At 38.2% G+C, this 12,315-nt stretch overlaps 1 pseudogene; it reads right to left on the reverse strand.

The window, feature by feature from the left end:
• The window catches only part of LOC121516234, a 227,414-nt pseudogene that overhangs the window by 68,162 nt on the left and 146,937 nt on the right, over positions 1 to 12,315 (reverse strand).

A 12,315-nucleotide genomic window follows, 5' to 3' on the forward strand; every position in this document is an offset into this window, starting at 1 on the left:
GATATAGTTAGAAACAGGAGTGATACAGTTAGAAACAGGAGTGATACAGTTAGAAACAGGAGTGATACAGTAAGAGTACCTCTCTGAGTACATCACATAGGATTTTAAACATCCAACTAGGGCTGACAGCCTCAAGTCGATTGGTCGATTAATTGATTGATGACCTTATGATTGACCAAAATCCAATTGGTGGAACAATCGCACGTGCTACTTTAATTAGAAGAATCCATTTCTTGCAGCGGTGAGAAGGGAGTCGTCATGTGTTTTTATTTTTTCTGTTATCTAGTGTTACAGAATATAATTTACAAAAAAAAAAAAAAACTATGAATATAACTATTCAAAATGAGCTAATATTTTTCATGAAATGGTAAAATGTGTCAGTTTTAACATCTGACATGTTGTTTAAATTCTATGGTAGGTAAAATGCATGCACTGTTTTTGTTTACATCTTGCACAGTGCCCTAACTTTTCTGGAATCGCGGTTGTAAAAAAACAATACCCACATTCATTATCCTTCTTTGTTCCACTTCTTGTTTGCACAAAACAAAAAGTTAGAAATAAATTATTTTGCCATATATTTCTGACAGGTTATCTGAGTATTTACATCTTATTTAGAGGTAAATACCCCTGAATTTCATGTGTGCTCATATTTCCAGAGATAATGTCTCCCTGCAGTGTCCTTGGTCAAACCCTGGTCCTGTGCCGTCTGTTAACTGATAATTATTGAATGTTTTTACAATCTCTGAGAGCTTTCACTAACATTCCCCTCCTCACAGCCCTGATGCAGCAGCAGCCTGTTAATACATGCTAAATGATCGGTTTTTCCCCTGCCATGCGGATCAATAAGGGGCTCCACATAAACACCGTCTCCTCCATGACCAGACTGAAGACCGGAGTCGTGTCGAGTCAGACAGGCGGACGGACTCGAGCAGGTTTTTACAACCTTTTCCCGGACCAGCAGCTGTTTTATTGGGAGGATGACTTTATATTCCAGTCAGAGCTCCGACTTTCCTTTTGTTTACTGGGAGGTCTGATCCATAAAGCTGCGTTCAGAGACTCTACTAAACATTACAGTAAGGTTTTGAGCACTGAGAGACGAGTAATGTTCTTCTCCTGAAGCAAACGATCAGGCAGCGAGCTTTAGAGGTGGATCATTCTCTCCTGATGATCAGGATGACAGAGTGTGGTTTCTTTCAGAACTGTATGCTTTTAAGCATCTTTTATTTTATCATAGGTCATTTCTGCAGCTCTCTTAGTATCTCTACATGCTGATAAGAAGGTATAGAGGAGAATTAGCCACCAGCTAAGAGGCTAGCAGTGCCTCTTTAACCGCTTTTCTCCCTCACATTGTCATAAACATTCTTTAAAGAATACATAGATGAACTACTTAGACAATAAACCTAGAGGGTCCTGGCTAGACTGGAATGATATCTGGGTCTAGACTGACCTCAGACAAGAATGGAAGCTTTCATAAGCTTTGCTGACATCATTGTTCTAAAGCCAATCAAAGGCTGTAAATGATGACATCATTGTTCTAAAGCCCATCAAAGGTGACATCATTGTTCTAAATTAAAGGGTGACATCATCGTTTTATAGCCAATCGAAGGCTGTAAAGGGTGACATCATCGTTCTAAATTAAAGAATGATATCATCGTTCTAAAGCCAATCAAAGGCTGTAAATGATGACATCATTGTTCTAAAGCCCATCAAAGCCTGTCAAGGGTGACATCATTGTTCTAAATTAAAGGGTGACTTCATCGTTTTATAGCCAATCAAAGGCTGTAAAGGGTGACATCATCGTTCTAAATTAAAGAATGATAACATCGTTCTAAACCCATCAAAGGCTGTAAAGGGTGACATCATCGTTCTAAATTAAAGAATGATATCATCGTTCTAAACCCATCAAAGGCTGTAAAGGGTGACATCATCGTTCTAAATTAAAGGATGACATCATTGTTTTATAGCCAATCGAAGGCTGTAAAGGGTGACATCATCGTTCTAAATTAAAGGATGATATCATCGTTCTAAAGCCCATCAAAGGCTGTAAAGGGTGACATCATTGTTCTAAATTAAAGGATGACATCATTGTTTTATAGCCAATCTAAGGCTGTAAAGGGTGACATCATCGTTCTAAATTAAAGGATGATATCATCGTTCTAAAGCCCATCAAAGGCTGTAAAGGGTGACATCATTGTTCTAAATTAAAGGATGACATCATTGTTTTATAGCCAATCTAAGGCTGTAAAGGGTGACATCATCGTTCTAAATTAAAGGATGATATCATCGTTCTAAAGCCCATCAAAGGCTGTAAAGGGTGACATCATTGTTCTAAATTAAAGGATGACATCATTGTTTTATACCCAATCGAAGGCTGTAAAGGGTGACATCATCGTTCTGAATTAAAGGATGATATCATCGTTCTAAAGCCCATCAAAGGCTGTAAAGGGTGACATCATCGTTCTAAATTAAAGGATGACATCTTCAGGAGCAGAGGACGGAATGTTCATGAGACTGTAGGCCGTTTTCCCTCCATTTTTATCAAGCAGGACGAAGATGGTGGATCACCATTTAGATCCCCCATACAGATTTCACTAAAGCCTTATTAAAGCTCCCTGAGTACTCATGACTATAAAACATTTGATTTATTACAAAAACAGTGTTCGTAAACGCAAAAAAGACAAAGCTACAAGACTGTGTTCACTTTTCTTTACAAAGTGGAAGGACCTACATCCACAATCCCACAATCCATTGTGATTAATTTTATTTATTGTTAATGATAGATTTTTAAGCTTTTAAATCACATCTGTTCCTCTTTTTCACACTTATTTCTGCTGTAGTGATTAAATATGAAATGCTAATGTTGTAATACGTCTTAGCTTACGTATTTATTTGTAGCTTCATGCTGCAGTAGCATGTATTTTAGGGCTGAACGATTTGGAAAAATAATCATTACAGTAAGGTTTTGAGCACTGAGAGACGAGTAATGTTCTTCTCCTGAAGCAAACGATCAGGCAGCGAGCTTTAGAGGTGGATCATTCTCTCCTGATGATCAGGATGACAGAGTGTGGTTTCTTTCAGAACTGTATGCTTTTAAGCATCTTTTATTTTATCATAGGTCATTTCTGCAGCTCTCTTAGTATCTCTACATGCTGATAGGAAGGTATAGAGGAGAATTAGCCACCAGCTAAGAGGCTAGCAGTGCCTCTTTAACCGCTTTTCTCCCTCACATTGTCATAAACATTCTTTAAAGAATACATAGATGAACTACTTAGACAATAAACCTAGAGGGTCCTGGCTAGACTGGAATGATATCTGGGTCTAGACTGACCTCAGACAAGAATGGAAGCTTTCATAAGCTTTGCTGACATCATTGTTCTAAAGCCAATCAAAGGCTGTAAATGATGACATCATTGTTCTAAAGCCCATCAAAGGTGACATCATTGTTCTAAATTAAAGGGTGACATCATCGCTTTATAGCCAATCAAGGCTGTAAAGGGTGACATCATCGTTCTAAATTAAAGAATGATATCATCGTTCTAAAGCCAATCAAAGGCTGTAAATGATGACATCATTGTTCTAAAGCCCATCAAAGCCTGTCAAGGGTGACATCATTGTTCTAAATTAAAGGGTGACTTCATCGTTTTATAGCCAATCAAAGGCTGTAAAGGGTGACATCATCGTTCTAAATTAAAGAATGATAACATCGTTCTAAACCCATCAAAGGCTGTAAAGGGTGACATCATCGTTCTAAATTAAAGAATGATATCATCGTTCTAAACCCATCAAAGGCTGTAAAGGGTGACATCATCGTTCTAAATTAAAGGATGACATCATTGTTTTATAGCCAATCGAAGGCTGTAAAGGGTGACATCATCGTTCTAAATTAAAGGATGATATCATCGTTCTAAAGCCCATCAAAGGCTGTAAAGGGTGACATCATTGTTCTAAATTAAAGGATGATATCATCGTTCTAAAGCCCATCAAAGGCTGTAAAGGGTGACATCATTTCTAACTTAAAGGATGACATCATTGTTTTATAGCCAATTGAAGGCTGTAAAGGGTGACATCATCGTTCTAAATTAAAGGATGATATCATCGTTCTAAAGCCCATCAAAGGCTGTAAAGGGTGACATCATTGTTCTAAATTAAAGGATGACATCATTGTTTTATAGCCAATCGAAGGCTGTAAAGGGTGACATCATCGTTCTAAATTAAAGGATGATATCATCGTTCTAAAGCCCATCAAAGGCTGTAAAGGGTGACATCATTGTTCTAAATTAAAGGATGACATCATTGTTTTATAGCCAATCGAAGGCTGTAAAGGGTGACATCATCGTTCTAAATTAAAGGATGATATCATCGTTCTAAAGCCCATCAAAGGCTGTAAAGGGTGACATCATTGTTCTAAATTAAAGGATGACATCATTGTTTTATACCAAATCGAAGGCTGTAAAGGGTGACATCATCGTTCTGAATTAAAGGATGATATCATCGTTCTAAAGCCCATCAAAGGCTGTAAAGGGTGACATCATTTCTAACTTAAAGGATGACATCATTGTTTTATAGCCAATTGAAGGCTGTAAAGGGTGACATCATCGTTCTAAATTAAAGGATGATATCATCGTTCTAAAGCCCATCAAAGGCTGTAAAGGGTGACATCATTGTTCTAAATTAAAGGATGACATCATTGTTTTATAGCCAATCGAAGGCTGTAAAGGGTGACATCATCGTTCTAAATTAAAGGATGATATCATCGTTCTAAAGCCCATCAAAGGCTGTAAAGGGTGACATCATTGTTCTAAATTAAAGGATGACATCATTGTTTTATAGCCAATCTAAGGCTGTAAAGGGTGACATCATCGTTCTAAATTAAAGGATGATATCATCGTTCTAAAGCCCATCAAAGGCTGTAAAGGGTGACATCATTGTTCTAAATTAAAGGATGACATCATTGTTTTATACCCAATCGAAGGCTGTAAAGGGTGACATCATCGTTCTGAATTAAAGGATGATATCATCGTTCTAAAGCCCATCAAAGGCTGTAAAGGGTGACATCATCGTTCTAAATTAAAGGATGACATCTTCAGGAGCAGAGGACGGAATGTTCATGAGACTGTAGGCCGTTTTCCCTCCATTTTTATCAAGCAGGACGAAGATGGTGGATCACCATTTAGATCCCCCATACAGATTTCACTAAAGCCTTATTAAAGCTCCCTGAGTACTCATGACTATAAAACATTTGATTTATTACAAAAACAGTGTTCGTAAACGCAAAAAAGACAAAGCTACAAGACTGTGTTCACTTTTCTTTACAAAGTGGAAGGACCTACATCCACAATCCCACAATCCATTGTGATTAATTTTATTTATTGTTAATGATAGATTTTTAAGCTTTTAAATCACATCTGTTCCTCTTTTTCACACTTATTTCTGCTGTAGTGATTAAATATGAAATGCTAATGTTGTAATACGTCTTAGCTTACGTATTTATTTGTAGCTTCATGCTGCAGTAGCATGTATTTTAGGGCTGAACGATTTGGAAAAATAATCATATTGCAAATTTTTTCCCCAGTATTGCAATTGCAATTTGATATGGGATTATTTCTTGGATTCCTTATATTATTTTTTTTAACACAAGCAATAAATAATTCTATATTCTAACATGACAATATTAGATAAAACTAGAGCTGAACAATTTTGAAAAATATCTAATTGTGATGATTTTAACTCACGATGAAAATTGGATAGGAATTGATGTGTTGAAGGGAGTTATAATTATTATGTCATTCTTATATTCAATAAGAAAAGTGTACAAAAATCTAGCATTTTTGGAGACTATTCTAAAAGAATTGTCTGTGGATGATTGCATGATCTGTAATGCATAACATCTCTACTGCAAAAAAAAGTTTTAAACTGCAGTTTTGACACAATTTTCAGATTTAAGAAATATTGCATCTTCTGTGATATGAAAATTGCAGCAGGCTGTATTATGATTTCATCTACTTTAAGATTAACTGCCCAGCTCTAATGTATTGTCATCATCAACAGTCAACAGCCTTTGTTCGTGAACTCAGTAGTAATTTCCATGGTAATCAGAGTCCCCACCTATTCGAGAAGTTGGTCTGACACCAAAGCATTGTGGGTATTGTTGTATTTTTTGGCTGAGATGGCATATAAACTTTTATTTCTTACAATGAGGCTGATAACTCTTGTCTCCTACAGGATTATTTATCGTGGTTTGGTAGCTCAGGGTCAGTCTGACCAGGATACTTCTGATAATATAGCTATAATAAAACCACTACGGAGAAAACGAGGTGGATTTATTCTTCTAGAACCACACTGTAAGTCCTACTGAGGGTTTAAAGGACGACACCGTTGTTGCTGTGCTGTTCTCCAGAAGACATTGGCTTTGAACTCACAAAGAAAGTTCCAGACCTTTACCATGTGTGTGTATGTGATAGAATGTTGGGACATTTTCTCAAGTTTTGCAACAATATTGGCTCTATATTTCTCCTTATTTCCTTTGAGACCCATAACAAGTTCATTTTTCTATGGATACATTCATGTCATACTATAAAGCAGGTCTGTATTTGATCTAGAAGTCACTTCCCTTTAGTTTAGGACAGCAGAACGATCTTAAACGCCCCCTTTCCTACAGGCATGGAGGGCTTTTAAAGGTGATTGTGCCGTGTTCTGTCTGTTTTTCTAAAGTTCTAGTCCAGTCCCCGTCCTCGTAGACAGCGTTACAGGACTGATGAGAACTCTTTGAAAGCGGCTCTGAGTTTCCAGACGGAGGAGAAGAAAAGCTCCGACCCTGCAGCAGCAGCCGTGGGTCGAGGTTTTCCCGCTCCGAGGACTCGATTGTCATCTCCTTATTAATTTTTTTCTTTTGTTGCCACCGTAAACAAACAGGCCTTCGGCTCTGGGGGGGGTGGGGTTAGCATTGATGGTACTGGTGGCGGTGGAGCGGGAGTTTGGAGCACAAAGGCGAGGAGCAGGCGGTGGAAAGTTTTATCGAGGAGACGGGGGGGCGAGGGTTGGTGACAAAGGCGGGAGCAGATGTTGAGTCTTTTTATCGCCTCTGAAAACATCCCAGTCTGGATGAGATGAAAGACGGCGAGCTCTCCTCTGTGGGCTGAGATACGGGGACGTCTGGTAAACAGCGGGCCCCTTTTGGCCCCTACAGGACACTGTACAGTACGCCCTCAGAGAACAACACTTCTGCTTAAGAATGTTTAAACAAAACCTCTCCTCAGGTGTGATCACAGGTGAGAAACAAACACACCTTTGTTCATGACATATCTGTGTCACATTTGTTTTATCCCTCTGGACGGAGAAGACGAGTGGGGTTTACCACACAGGACAGCACGTTGAGTGAAAACAGCTCCAGCGCTCACAGGAGGTCAGTGTTGTCTGCTGCTTCTTTGATCAGCGACCTTATCCTATCTGAGCTATCCCTGTCATGATAAACTCCACCCGCCGGGTGCTGCAAGTAGGTTAAACCAAACGAGACAATGACATCACGGGCCCCCGGAAGGGCCTCAAAACTCTAAAACAAGAGGGGAGCAGCAGGAGCTGTCCTCCAGGAGGTGGAACAGGGAGGACATGACTGGTGGCGTATTATTTGGGGGTTTGTTTTACTCTCTTTCACGTCCCGCAGGGGTGGAGTTTTACCAATAAGACACAGAGTCAGTTTAGTGTACTTTTTCTCTTTGACTGGAAGCTCTGTCTGATACTTTTCACCCTTGTACTGTTAGACCCACCCGTCTGAGGATCCCAGCAGGTTAAAACAAGCGAACACTGTGTCTCCTGGAAAAGCTTCAAACATGGAAGCGAGTCGAAGTAAACTGCAGGAAAGGAGGTTTGGGATGTGGAACAGAGAGAATCTGACCTGTGCCAAACTATTTTCAGGTTTGTTTTACTGTCTTCGGCATCCCAGAGGGGTGGGGAGGGTTTGGTTTAGAGAACTTTAGTGTTGCAGACTTGGTTCAGTCTCTTTCTGTGAGGCTGGTCAAACACTGGACAACTTTAAGCCTGATTTAAGGCCGGACTCTGTAACCGACAGCCCGGATCAGCTGTTTCATATATGTATGGGAAATATTCCATATTTACATGGAGAAAAAAAAAACATAGGACAGTGGACAGGAAGGGCTGAAGCTTTCAAAATAAAATAAAAAAAAAACTCAGAGGGTCAATAGATGAGCGTTATGTTTGTCACAATCATTACAAGCCAGTGTTAATTTCATCGACTAAAACTCTGACTAAAAATGTTTGTCGACAGTCTTTATTTCCATGACAAAAACTAGACTAAGACTAACAAAAATAGATCTTTGATGACTAAAACTGACAAAAACTAAGTTAAGTTTTCACCAAGATGACTAAAACTAAACTAAAATGTAATGTTGTTTTAATTGGACATTCAAAATCCATGATATTTCTCCACTGTGGGTAAATCTGTCAAAAACAATACATCTGTATCTATTCTGCCTCTCAGCTGTAGACAGCAGGGACCCCAGGTTAGACAGAGTGCAGAGAACACACTACCATGATTTGGTACCAGATTTAGGCAAGAGAATTAATGCTTGGACTAAAAGTAAAGACTAAAATGTGAGGACTTTTTATGGACTAAAACTAGACTAAAACTAAAAAGGATAGAAATGACTAAAATGTGACTAAAACTAAAATGCATTTCATTTAAAGACTAAAACTAAGACCAAAATTAAAAATAGCTGTGTAAATCGTAAGCTGTTATGAGCCAATCAGAGCAACAAACTAAGAATGAAGAAGAAGGCAAAGAGTAAATAAATGTTCCAGTGCGGATCTTTGTTCTACTTTTACTAATAAATAAATAAATGTTCTTCATCTCTGATTGAACTGCTGCCACAGCGGCATCCACAGTAATCGCTTTACAGGATTATTTATTTACAGGATTGGAGTCACTTCAACGAAACCACGTCCACTTTGAAAAAAAAACACTGGTGATGTAACATTCTTTTTTCACAAACAACTGCACCAGGCCACACAGAGAGAAAAAGCGCTATACCATTATGCTCTTGGATCTTTTTATCGAAATCTAGAAATGTTGAGATCAAGACACGAGCTGTTTTCTAATTACTGTTTAAAAGAACATGGGAAAAAAACTTTTCCCTTTCAGGCAATTTATTTACACTGGAGACCAAAGAATGGAAAATAAAATAAAACAAAACATTTTCCCTTTTTCTTTCTTCTTTTCTTTCTTTTAATTGAAAAAAATTAAAATGTTTTTTTTTATGTCACTGTTTTTGTGTTTTCATTCAAAAAAAAAGAAAGATGAAAGAAGGAAACACTGGTGATGTAACATTCTTCTTTCACAAACAACTGCACCAGGCCACACAGAGAGAAAAGGAAAGAATGTTATACCAGTGTTACGTTCTTTGATCTTTTTTTTAATTAAAACCTAGAAATGATGAGATCAAGACACGAGCAGTTTCCTAATTACTGTTTAAAAAACTCAACCTTTTCCCTTTCAGACAGTTAATTTACAGAGCTTAACAAATGTATTAGCCCACCTGTCATATCTGTCTCAGAGACCATCCAGCATCATGAAGTGCTTTAATGCAGACTCTTTCATTTTCAGTCAGCTCTCCACGTTTTACCATTTTGAACAGGAATGAGGAATTTCAAACTGAATTCACCCAAATTTGAGCCGGCTCACTGGGCTTCTCTGAGACGTCAGAAATGAATCAAGCATAACATTCAACCACTTAAAATCATTTTTCTGTTCAGGAATGCAAGTAAATAACTATAATTTGACATATTAGAGAAGAAATAATAATGTGCTTTACTATTTTTTCAGTTTTTTTGTAAATCAGAACATTTGAAAATTCATGGATAACAATAATAATATTTTAGCATTCAAAATATCATTTGGGTTAAAGAGCTTCTACATATTGGTGTATTAACCATTGCAGAAACATCAAAAATGATTTTGGTAATTACAAATGCTGTTAATTTAGGGCAGCTGTGGCAGAAACCTGACTTTGGTTAGAGTTAGGGTGGTCTAAGACATTTGTTAAGCACTGTACATCAGAGACCAAAGAATGGAAAGTAAAGAAACAAATCGTTTTCACTTTTTCTTTTTTTTTTTTTTTCTTAAAGAATTGAAATTTTTTCCAAACAGTTCTGATTGCACTTGTGATTTTAAATAAAAAGGAAGATGAAAGAATGGAACTCTGGTGATGTAACATTCTCTTTTTCAAGACACTCTCAGCAGTCAGACATAAAGGACAAAAAGGATGTTATATCACTAGTGTTCTGTCCTTTAATCTTCTTTTTTTATTAGAACACAAAAACATTTTTAATTCTTTACTGTTCTTTTAGAAAACAAAATCTAAGAAAAAATCATCATTTCTTTTTTTGTTTGTTTGTTTTCTCTTTTTTGATTTCCAGTTTAAAATCAACTGCCTTATAGAGTGAAGGGTATAGTTTTCCAAGTTTTGTTCATCCATTTTTTAACAGTAATTAGAAAACAGCTTGTTTGTTGATTTTGTATTCATCACTTCAAATCAAAAATCCCTCAGCTGTAGAATACTCTGATCTTTGGTCTTAGTAAATGGTCTTGAGGGAAAGCTGGTTGTACCGTTGTACCATCATTTTACTGTGAGAGGAGACGGACTGTTGTATCACCAACCGTGCCACATACTTTTACCGGGACAGTCAGACCTCCACCGTCAGCACTTTAGCCGTTACACAACAGTTGATGGAGGTAACTTTGCTTTAACCCTGATTATTCTGACGTTTTTCTCTGAAGGGGGAAAAAAAAATTGGGTCTCAAAATTAAAAGTGTTCATTAATCCTCCTCAGTGCCCGTTAAATCAGGAAACTCTGTTTTTAATGAGCTGATGGGTTTAACTGAGTCTGAGTTTGCAACATCCTCGACTTTCTCTGTCTACATGAAGAGAGATAAACAGAACGTTGCTGCAGTAAAAGGTTTGTTTGGAAATGTTTCAATAGTGACAAAAACATTTAATGAGTTTGTTTTACTCTCCTGTTGGTGCCAGATGGGTGGAGTCTCCCACACAGGACTAGAACGATCCTGGAGGTTTAGATGTCGTAAAATAAAGCCCTCTCTCCTCTGACCCACATATTTTCTGATGTAGTCTTAAACCCTGGTACCGGTTTGGTTAAGCCCCACCCGTCTGGCACTCAAAGTGTGCCGAATCAAACGCAGGACTTATGTCATTGCTCTGCGGTGAGCCAGGAGGGTTTTATTGGAGCGGGGACGGGGCAGAGAGGTATTAAAGTTTACTACTTCAGAGGAAATGTTACCTCGGAGCTGCAGCTCTAGGACTCCAGTTTCAGCGTGTGAAGTTTATACCCGAATGATGAATTTTATTTGGTCGCTGCGGACGCTAGAAGAACGGAGCGTTTGTTCGCTGTACTCTCCTGACAGAGCCGGGTGGATACTTGCCAGCCGGCGGAGGTTTCACTTTTTAAAGGACCGTTTCCTCACGTTGCCTCCTTAGTTTTCATCTTCTTCAGTATTTCCTTCAGTTAATATCTCCAGTCCCTGAGTGTCTTTAAACGTCTCTGGAAGCTTCTGGAAGCGTCTGACACACTCTTTCTCTCTGAGCAATCATGAGCATTACTAAGAGCCCCGGTTGATCTCTGAGGACAAATCTCTTATGACATCTCCTGAAAATTTACTGACATTTTAGGAGTAAACTAAATCTGTAAATACGAGCTTTTCCTTCCGACTTTACCCAAACTTTTCCTGTGAGCCCCAATGTTCCGTTTCTGTGAGCTGCCGAGTGAATACTGCAGGAAAGTATGGAGTCATTATTGTTGCAAAACTCAGCAAGTGCTAACATTTTGAGATCGTTCAGTTTTTCTCCAAACTTTCTATTCAAAGTGTACAAGACAGACCAATCACATTAGCTCTGTTGTTGCTGTTCTAAAGGAGGCATTTGTTTGATAGAGTCCCAACATTCTGTCACACACACACATCAACTCAGTCAGCTTCCAAGCCCTTTAACTCCACCTTAGTTCCTCCTGCAGACTTCATTTTGGCTTTAAAAGTAGACACATTATTCAGCTATTTATGCTGGATTCACATTATTTCTATTTTTGACGGATTATTAATAATCACTGTTAAAGTTTGATGATGATTTCTGGCTCTCAGACTTTTATGCGTGTGTGTGTGATAGAATATTGGGACTATGTTAGTGAGATCAAAGCAAAGGTATCCTGGAGAACAGCAGCAACATTGATCTAATATAAGGACAAGGGTTACTACTGCTGACATCTCTGCAGCACATCACGGTGCTTCTATACGAT

Source organism: Cheilinus undulatus, linkage group 10 (genome assembly GCF_018320785.1).
Source record: "Cheilinus undulatus linkage group 10, ASM1832078v1, whole genome shotgun sequence".
Lineage (NCBI taxonomy): Eukaryota > Metazoa > Chordata > Actinopteri > Labriformes > Labridae > Cheilinus > Cheilinus undulatus.